Source organism: Notothenia coriiceps, unplaced genomic scaffold, assembly GCF_000735185.1.
Source record: "Notothenia coriiceps isolate Sejong01 unplaced genomic scaffold, NC01 NC01_scaffold00028154, whole genome shotgun sequence".
In the NCBI taxonomy this organism is placed as follows: domain Eukaryota; kingdom Metazoa; phylum Chordata; class Actinopteri; order Perciformes; family Nototheniidae; genus Notothenia; species Notothenia coriiceps.
The window spans coordinates 75,962-86,966 of NW_011360855.1; positions in this window are offsets into that span (position 1 = coordinate 75,962).

An 11,005-nucleotide genomic window follows, 5' to 3' on the forward strand; every position below is an offset into this window, starting at 1 on the left:
GGCTGTTTGATAAAATAAAAAAGGGTTCTTTGTTATTTTTCACTTGCTAACATTTATCTTTATTGCAGTGTACATTAGTCTCTATTCTTGGTAATATGCTGCGAGCCCACAAATAATTAAAAGTGGCAGAAAATAATAGAAGATACTTCAGACGTACTCATTTTTGCGCTTACTTATTTCACTTCACAACTGTTTAATATATTTCAGTCACTAGCAAGTTCACTGTATCTGGCGACACTTTACCTCACAGCGTGGCATACACACCTGCGTTAGTAACTTAATTCTGACAGGCCAGTTATTGTGCAGCAATCTCTCCCACCCATGATCAAGTTTATCAGCAATCCAGGAAAACATTCATAGCTCACAAACTACACACACTCCGCTTCCCCATCATGAATTGTTAGATAAAAAAAGTTAGCGAGGTCCGTTACAATATGTTGACGAACAATAGCGAAGATACAAAACAAACAATCCAGACGAGGCTGGTGTTTGAACGTGTGACCGTCACACAGCTGGGGTTAATGCGCTGCAAGCTTTTCCGCTACCGGCACGCGAATAACACGGGAAAGGTGGCACACATTCCAGTTATTTGGGGGGTATTTATGGACAAGAATCCTTTGATGTCTGAATGCTCACATGAAACGTCGCGAAAGTGATGAAGCGAGATTATTAAACGAACAGAAATAACGTTTTACTTTTGGACATTTCATGGACTTCTAATACAGGTACAAGCACCGCTGTCAAACAGGATATAATGAGGTTGCTAAGGAGGATCAAGAAAGAGAAACGGAAAAGAGCGTTAAAAGACGAGCGCTGGACTCGATACATCACCACAAGAAGCAAGGTGCGCAGACAGGAAGTAAACAATAACAGGGCACTGAATGGGCTCTGTATTTTGTTTCAGTATATGCCGTGTATCGGCCGGTTCAAGAAAAAAATGACTCAGGTGCATCTGAGATTACGGGGCCGGCAGCGCAGTAAGTAGGTTTACATGAGCAATAGTGCCGGCAACAGCCATGAAAAATAGCATAGATGGTCCCAATTAACAGATTATGGCCTTTGTTATGTTTATGGAAAACCAAGCAAGCTTTAGAACATTTCAAGTGGGTTAAAGTGCATTCCCTCGGGCCCGAAAATATTTCATCATAGTCCAAAGGTACTAATGGCAACCAAGCACAAACCTTCAAAGCCCTGTACTCAGATAAACACACCAAATGAGCAACATATTGTAAATCAAAGGCAAATATGATTTGAACCCAGCTCATGGTTTCGAAATCGGCCAACATTGAAAAGCAAAAGTATTATTAAGCAACCATGTACTAAAATTTTCCCATCATATACCTCTGGCCGACAGAAATATTCTACTGGTGCTTCGCGAACAACCTGGTTCACCATCATCATGTAAGGCTTGGACTTTGTGACCTGGAGATCATATTTCAGCTGCAACACTAGCCTGTTGATAAATTCTGGGATACTGAGACCTTTTCTGTAACCATTCGTGGTGACTAGGCACTCTGTGTATGCATTATTTTGCGCACCCAACATTTCACAGGCATGGCAGAAATAGGCACTCATTTTACATTTACATCATTCTAGGCCATTGCTCCTATTTCTTATACCACACCAGCCCGCGGAAGCGACGGGACGACCAGCGAAAATAGTCTGCAAATGACCGCTTTACCCCGGCGGGTACTTGTTTAGATATACCTGGGGCAGGCTCTGTTTTGCCGTGGTATCAAGGCACCTGCGGACTGCTGCTCCGGGGCGAGGACGCGAGTCAGGCGCGAGTAAGCTAGTGGTCCACACGTGAGGTAACGTGATGTCCCCATCCGACCTGTTCTGCTACTGTCTGCAGTAGATGCCAGTGTTCTGGAGTTTAGTAACATGGTGCTTAACCTTTTCCGTATAAATGATTATCCACAGATGTGTGTCTATGCTGTGTTAGCATTTTCGGAAATGATGCACGCGCTGCGGAGCAGGTCACGCGCACATGACACCATTTTTTCTTTGTATTGTTCTCTTTTTTGAATAGAGGTTGCATAACATTCAACTGGGGGTGCAATGCATGCCTATGGACCCCCGAAGATCACGACGCGAAGCCCGTAGGGTAAACACCAGGTTTACTAATCTACCCGCACAATTTGTCTCTGATGTCGGAATGTCTCGCGATGTTAGTACATTCTTAAAAAACAAAACACCATTTAATTTCGGGTTAAAATGTGTTATAACTGCGTTACTGAGCATTGTAACGGGTAACATATTACCCACATTTCATTAGTAATGCGTTACATTACTTCGTTACAGCAAAGTAATAGATTACTGTAACTCCGTTACTTTTGTAACGTGTTACACACCCAACACTGGTGGGGACCACCTACATAAATTGCAGATAATCCCCACAATGAGACTCTATATTTGTATTTTTCTAATATGTATGCTAATTTTAGACTTTATCCATTGTGTTTTTGCAGTAGTTTGTATCAGTCTCGATACACAACCCATGTCGTACTACATTAAAATTAACTGAGGCCTGAACAAGCTTCAGGCTTCTCTCCAATGCCACTCCCCTAAACACACACACTTCAGACGGAAGATAATAACAAATACAAAGTTTGTTGATGGAATCATACAATATGAGTCTCTTTGGATTATTTTTTGTAGTTTAAAATTCATAGGTGTTTGACTTTTTAAAGTGCAATATTAATTTACATCTTTGTTGAGAAAGGAATCCGTATGACAAAGAATGCCACTACCATTTACCTTGATTGTTTCTGGTGAGACAAGTTTAAACAAAAGGAAATAAAACCAACAATAGCACTTTAAAAGTATTGGATTTTATGATTGTATTTATCAGTTAATGTCATGTTCTAGTAAAAAAAAAACATCAAACGTCAAATCCTAGATTAGCCTAGTTCCTGCAGTTTCAGGTTGAATTCAATATTCTAATAATAACAACAGATATTCTAAGATTTGGTATATAGGGTATAATATATTAGTAGAGTACGAACCATCACTATGAAATTCAATGTGTGTTTACATTTCCATGAAAGTCAGTGTTAGGTTAGAAAGCTCGGGCTTCCTGTAGTGGGATGTCACTCTCTGAGTGAGGAAGGATTTGAGCACAAGAGCAAATGAGACAGTAATCTTGATTGACAGACCTCCCCAGTGGCGTACTGTAGGACGTCTGTCAGCATGCCTGGAGCTGTTATCAGAGACTGCAGACATGCGCTCTTTACCACCAAAGAGCCCTATAGGGGAGACAGCCGGACAGCGAGCATCAGGCTGAATGAGGAGAGGAAATTACAATGCAGCATGTCTTCACAGGTGGCAGACCCCTGTTGACTCATGAAAGCTGACACAAGGCGGTATTATCATATTTTACTGTGTGTGACAACAGGGATTATAGCTTTAGACATAATAACACAGGAGAGCCAAGTGCACCATGGGGGAATGCCGGTGTAGACTGCTGTGAAGGGTTAAACTATATTGGGCTATCATCTTTTTCTTGAAATTGGTCACACGGTCACATTGGCCATGATTTGATGGAGGTTCTGGGAAAAATGTAATTATTTGTTCCCTTGTATCCACCAAGCCATTCTTTGTCCGTGTTGTGGGCAATGGATTATTATAATACCCAGATGCGTTCCATTAATCCATCAAAGGTAGCTGACCCATTGCAAACACCAAGAAATTATTTTTTCTCTTTGACTTTTTCTTCATTGTTTCCATGCCCATTAGTGTCTTCATTCTCTGACTCAGCACCCTCGTTCCATATTCAAAAAATTGAGATAATAACTCGAACAGAAATACCATTATGAAAATGTCATGGTTTTAGAGTTTTACAATTTACAGAAGAAGAATAATTGACATTGTTTGAATTTTGACAAAAGTTTAACTATTGCAAGAAGAACACATTTGACAGCAAGGCAGTACACCATGTTGTATCTAGATCTCTTGATCTAGACCCAACAACCTTTATGAAATTCAAATGTTCATCAATATAGAAACTTGAGCTGTAACGATACACTAAACTCACGATACGATACGATACACGATATTGAGCTCACGATACGATATATATCACGATATTCAGCCAACGATACGATTCGATACGATTCGATATAATTCGATACACTTACATCATTTTCTGAAAGATTTTAAAGGGACAGTGTGATTTTGGTGACATCTTGTGAGTGTTCCATTGACTTGGATTGAATTAATTCAACTGAAAACTGAAAGCATCAATTATACAATATCTGGCTCTGACTAGACAGAGAGTCTACAGCTTGCATATGCTGTACAAAATGACTCAAAAGATGTGGTGAGAAAATTTGTTTCATTTATTGAAACAGTGCCAACTGTAGCTTACAAGCCTTTGAAACGTAAGTACATAAAGTGCAGTATCACAATGGACAATGGAGAATTAAAAGGTGCAGCAGGTGGCCTGTTCGTTCCGAAGAAGATCAAAAGAGCGCGTGCAGACCAGTTATAGTGGTTGAGATATTACTTTTACGTGTGTAAGATGGAACAAAATCTGATTTCGTTGTCCATCATCTAGGTTTCATTTTGTATACTGCATAGTACGCTCCAAACAATTATAGAACCGTCAAATAGTGCACCTACAAAACCGACATTGATGAACAAATTGTCAGAACTGTCGCGTCCGGCTGTCGTGTGTCCGGCGCTGATCGGCCAGTCCTCTCTGCCAGAGTTCAGGTCGTGGGGCGACCGTTCTGAGCGAACAAACTCCCGGAACCTTGGGTGAGGACGGGCGAGGTGTGGAGCATCAAGGACCTGGGAGGCGCACTTGCGCCGTTTGACACTACTCGCCATGTCCCACATTACCCCGCCAACCCTTACCCGGGGTAGCAGTGACGAGTCTCTTACCGTGAAGAGGGGTCTGGGCTGCACTAGCGTCTAATATAAAGGACTTGTTTTTAGCTTCCTTACATGCTACGTCAATACATCCTCTCCTCCGGAAAGACAAATCACAAAAACCGAATTTACAACCTGCAGGGAAACCTGACTTGAAGTAACCTTTCCATGTCAAAATTGTAATTATCAACGAAGTATATGCACTCAACTTAATAACCGATGCGAGTATAAGAGCGACAATTCGATTTTTACGACATTTTCTTANGGATCATACCTGTGTTTAGTCTAGAAAAAGGTAAATGTGTGCATTTTATTATAAAGTTGTTTATATTTACAGACCGTTGCAAAAACTAAGAAGCTTATAAACATCAGGTTTAAAACTAAAAGAGCTTTGAAACACAATGAAAGATGTTAGGAGTTTTATTTGAGTTAATTTAAACTTTTTGTCTAAGAGATGCTGATTTGAAACCGTTGTTACATACAGTTACGGCATTTCCTGTTTCTGCCGGAGAGAGGGGAGGCCGTCCCAAAGCTTGCTGCTGTATTTACTCCCTCCATCTGACAGGAGGGAGCCTCGTTGAGCTGCGAGTGTGGCTACAGACGGAGTTCACTCCGTCGAGGGAGTGGTTTGGGATTGGGCCGATATCTCCCGCGGTAGAGAAGACCCTCTCCAGTGTGGTTAATGTTTGCCGCCATTCTCCTGAACCGCTTCGCACTCACTGCGAGAAGAAGACACCGGCGTCTGTGTATCTAGAAATGCTCTACAGCGACACTAGCGGCTCGGCTGGCTGACGTAATCGCTCTTCATGCAGAGTGCCAGGCGGAACACGGGGGATTTGAATGGGAGTTAATGTATCGATACCCGCGGCTGAAATATCGATACTTTCTCGGGAAACAAAATATCGATATATATCGCAGGATCGATTAAATTGCACAGCCCTAATAGAAACCAATATATTAATTTGCATCTCAACAGTTCAGCTTTTGTCAGGATTCTTGATTTATTTTATAAATGTTGAAAATACATAGGCTTGATCCTGACATGGCCTGGACTTACAGAATCAATTTGTATCTTCCACAAGGGGCTTTTCTTTTCTCTAGAGAGAACATGAGCCTCTTATAAAGTATTGTATAATACAGCTTGTAAAATGCTTGATCCGTCTTTAACAAAGAGGCACCCTCGGGTCCTCAATTTGAGATTCTGGTATAACATTCATCATATATTTAAGCTACTTACATTTTGACAAGTTAAACACATTTTAAAATTTTCCTTCACAAAATATCAAATACGGGGAATGTGGATAATTTGGTATGTTTTTAACACCTGTTGCTATTAACAATGTTATTATATGATCTGCCATTTGAAATTCTCAATGAATAAGACTCTTTTGGGCAAGGTTTTAGATACACAATATTACTCTTTTAATATATTGTTCTCTTTTTACATTATTCCTTAGGCATATGTCTTTATAATACTATCATAACACAGCTCATTTTAATGTCTCACTGGATAGGGGTACCTTTAAAGTCTTTCTGCCATATTTTTGAAACCGCATGTAGCCCAATCACAAGATTGATAATGTGCCCTAGAATTTCAATGATACAGAAACCCAATTTGTTAATGTCAGACCAACATGTCTAGGGGTCTGATGTCTGTTTTCTTCAAGTTGAATACCTGTCCTTTTTGTAAATGTATTTTGTAAAAACTGTATATTTTTATCAAACCGGCACAGATAATCTTCAAAGTATTTGTTCCTGTAATTATCATTACCTGAACAGTATGGAAACATATTTCTAGTTTCTTGCAGGAACTGGTATAATTCTCCTAATTCCTTAAATCAGTTTCTTGTTAAATTGCTTCCCTATATATATATATATAGAGATATATATATATATATATTTGGTGTTCTTATGTCTTTGCAAGGTTACAATGAACTGCAGAGGCTGCAGATACGGTCGAGTATACTGTACGATTCCAGAAAGAGAGGCCAACTAATTAAAACTTTGACACCGAATCACATTCCTCACGGCTTCAACCAAACACATCACCATCTTCAGTGTGCTCTGCCAGCGGTTCTATTGTCAGCGGGATTAAAAACTGTCACATTACCCCTAGGCTGCTGACAGTCCCTCCCTGTGTTTTTCTCCAAGGAAGACATCTAAATAGAGACGGCAAGGTCTTAATTACTGCCTGTCAAAGTTTCAATTTTTAGGTCGGATTTGACAAATTATCATTATCTTTTTCAGAGTATGCTACTATCTATCTATGGATCTATCCATCCACATATCCTTCTGTAAGAGCAATGGTTGTTTGTTAATTATAACTGTCAGTAGAAAAGGTTGAAGGATAGTACGTCTACAAGCCATGCACAAAAATGGATTCGACGTAACATCCATCTTCCGCCACTTCATGCTTGCCAGTGTTGACATGTTGACACTAGCAAACAGCAACTATCTTCAACCATTTACATGACTCTTTTTCTGAAGTAAAGACCATATAAAAGGGAGGGTCAATACAGTGACATTCATTTATCTTTGTAGATTCGTAAACTTCCTAGTGTCATGGAGAGTGAATAAGGTGGACCCAAATGCAGGAGACTGTGAGCCAAACATTCCAAAAAGACTGAACAGGACTTAAATACAAACTAATCTGATGAGGGGATGAAGTGTTGCTGGACAGAAGCTCAGCTGAGAGTAATGAGGTGATCAGGCTGTGAGCATGCAGAGATCCGATTGGCCTAGGACCTAGAACTAACAAGGCTAAAGAAGGGAAGGCAGGAAGGCTCCTAAATAAGTGAGATCAATGCTTAGGAAAATGTGTTCAATGTGTTCTTCCTTATTTCCTTATGCCGATAGGGGCTGCTTCTCAATGTCAAGGAAGGATCTTTCAGAGCCTCTATATCAAGGATGCTATGTCATCGAATCCCAACGAAGGACTGTTCCAATGTACAGGATCCTTGGAATCCTACCGAGGCCTGAATCCTTCATTGCAGGAAGTGTCAAGGCTGCTCATGTGTATCCTCGGCGGTCTTAAATGACCCACAATTATTTGCGCACGTACCAATTTCCACGGTGGCATTAATAATGCAGTGATGCCATCATCACTGCATTATTAATGCCACCGTGCTAGTCCGTGGAAATTGATCCTCTATTCTTTATGTTGTCCAGGCCCATGGCTGCACAACATAAAGAATAGAGGGCAGTTTCAGTTTACTTGACATTTGTTTATTGTTAATGGTTATTTTTCTTCAAATCTGCAATTGGCTTGTGTGTGTGTTTACATTATTAAATATTCATTTTAAATGTAATTACACATTTTCTCCGCATCGATAAGTGTTGGAACGACTACAAACATGCACAAACTATATATGCAAAATTGACACGGGAAAAAAGTGTTGCTTGCTTATTGTGCGGGAAGCATGAAATAGAGGGAATAGAAAGGGGTGTCTACCAAGGGTGATTTAAACCATCATGACAACTCACAAACTAACTATGGAGTAATTATGGATGCTTCATTTACTCGATTTACATGAGAGAATAAAACTCGGACGGAAGGCAAGCGGGAAGACTTATTTAACTAGAACATCCTCCTCCTCCGAGCAGACAGACACCGACGATACTCCCGCTCTATCTCTTGCTCCATCTCAAAATATTGATGGATAAAAGACAAAAACATGTCCATCTTCGATCTTCGCAAATCAGTTATGAGTCTTCAAACAAATCACGGTCAATTTAAGGCAGGGCCTTGCATATGACGCACACCTGCACACTTGCTAGCCTGTTCCATTCATTGTTCTCCGAATGCTAGGAAAGAATCTTGCCTAGCCTCTGAAGGAACTGACTCGGAAGGACATGTCCTACCAAGGAAGCGTCCTCGAATTTGAGAAACGGCTCTGTTTAACATAAATGGTTTATAATGTACTACATTCAAATTGTGGCCTGTTTTTAACAAATGGCATAACTAAAATTGTTCAAATGTAAATAAAAGATGAATCTGAACTTTGGTTTTAGGTTGAAGAAAACTATGGTGGCCCTGAAGTGCAAGTCAAAACAGCATTTCAGGAAACGCTACAGCATTTCAGGAAACACCACAGCATTTCAGAAAACGCTACAGCATTTCAGGAAACACTACAGCATTTCACAAAACACCACAGCATTTCAGGAAACACTACAGCATTTTAGAAAACGCTACAGCATTTCAGAAAACACCACAGCATTTCAGGAAACACCACAGCATTTCAGGAAACACCACAGCATTTCAGAAAATGCTACAGCATTTCACAAAACACCGAATTTGAGAAAACGCCACAGCATTTCACAAAACACCACAGAATTTGAGAAAACGCCACAGCATTTGAGAAAACGCCAGAGCATTTCACAAAACGCCACAGCATTTCACAAAACGCCACAGCATTTCACAAAGCAACACAGCATTAACACTTCTTGTTTGTGATTGGATAGAGCCAGCCAGAGAAGCACTGCTGTGATCGGTTGTTTTTAGGGGTGATAAGGTACAAACATTTCGGTTCGGGATATCGATACCTATTTGTCGAGTTTTTTTAGGTCACTAGTGATATGGTACTTATTAGACATATAAATTATCCCAAAACTTAAAACATATATAATATTTTTTTTATTATTAAACTGTATGACGAATCGTATTCACTCAAATAAAATACAGAAATATAACAAAATAAACATTAAGGTGCAGCATTTCGATGACGAAGTAATCCTGTATTTTGACCTTTACTGTACTAGTATCAACAAACACATAACTAATTAGTTTGGGTTTGTAATATATAAACTGATATTAACTCAAATAAATAGCAAATGTAATTAAATAAACCCATAAGGTGCAGCAGTTCGATGAACTGAAAAGTAATCCTGTATTTGAACCCGTACGTTATAAGTACCTACAGCAGCCCAGTTTGGACATATGACTTGCTTGTCATTGTAATTTTCATGTTTTTTAAAAAAATGTACTGTCCACATTGGCTTGCCGGAAAGGCAAGATCCTCTGCACCGTAACATTCTCCCTCCTGTGGAGACCTTTCCGCTAGGGAGAGAGGTAGACAGAAGCCAGATAGCGCAAAGGTAGCCCGCTGCCTAACCATGGCAACCACAGGATATTTGGCGTTGTAATAGCCTTTGAGCCCTCCGGTCCTGAACCCTTTTTGCCAAAGGCCCCTTAAATGCTAGTGGAGTTGGTTTCGCAGCCTTCAGTCCTTTTCCTTTTGGACCCCCGGTGAATTCACGTTCCGGGGATGCCTTTCCAAAATGAAGTGTGCAAGTTTGATGTATGCAGCCCCGCGAACAAATGTTAGTTGAACAATGCGAGCACAACAGCTTGGTTTCGGTCCACCCTGTCTTTTGTCGTCATCCTTGTACGGCACTGCGAAACCCCAAGAATGTTCCACCCGAGACTTCAATGATGCTGGAGGAATTTTTCGAGCCCTCGACTTTATCCTGGCCATTCCCAATTTTCGCCAATTCCCTCAAATTACTGACTACCATTTGAACGGCAGTCCCCTCCTGTCCCTGCTCCATACCCCGTTGGAAACCACGAATGTGAGCAAATATACTCTGAATGCTGCCCGACGAACCACCCTGAGATACTCTTCCAAAAATTGTTCCACGGTTTTCCCTTTTTTTTTTTTCAATTTTTTAGCGTAACGTTATATTCCCGTTTCGGTGACCTTCACACCGTGTACAGAACCGAAGGGCCCCGTACGCAAGATAATTGTCGGTAAGGGTACGTATACCGTAATACGTCCTAAGCTTTTTGCTGCCAGTCCCAAGAAACTACGCTTCGTGATATGGTCCAGCACCGGCGCGGCAACATGTCGAACCATCAGCCGTTAGCGTGTTGCCCAGCACAGAGATCTCCATTCAGATACACGCATTTTAAAAGGCTTTTTGGCCTGCGCCTTGTCTGCAACTTGTCACGGCATTAAATTCCATTGTTTATACTACTGGTATCAGTATGGTTGTTTACTGTCGGGCCATCCCATTTTGAAACGTGTATTACAATTAAATCACGGTAAAAATGTCATTTTGTTGTAGCACCCATAGTATTTCCATGGTATATACAGCCCGAATATTCGCATCCCCGCTCTAAATCATTCGAGTT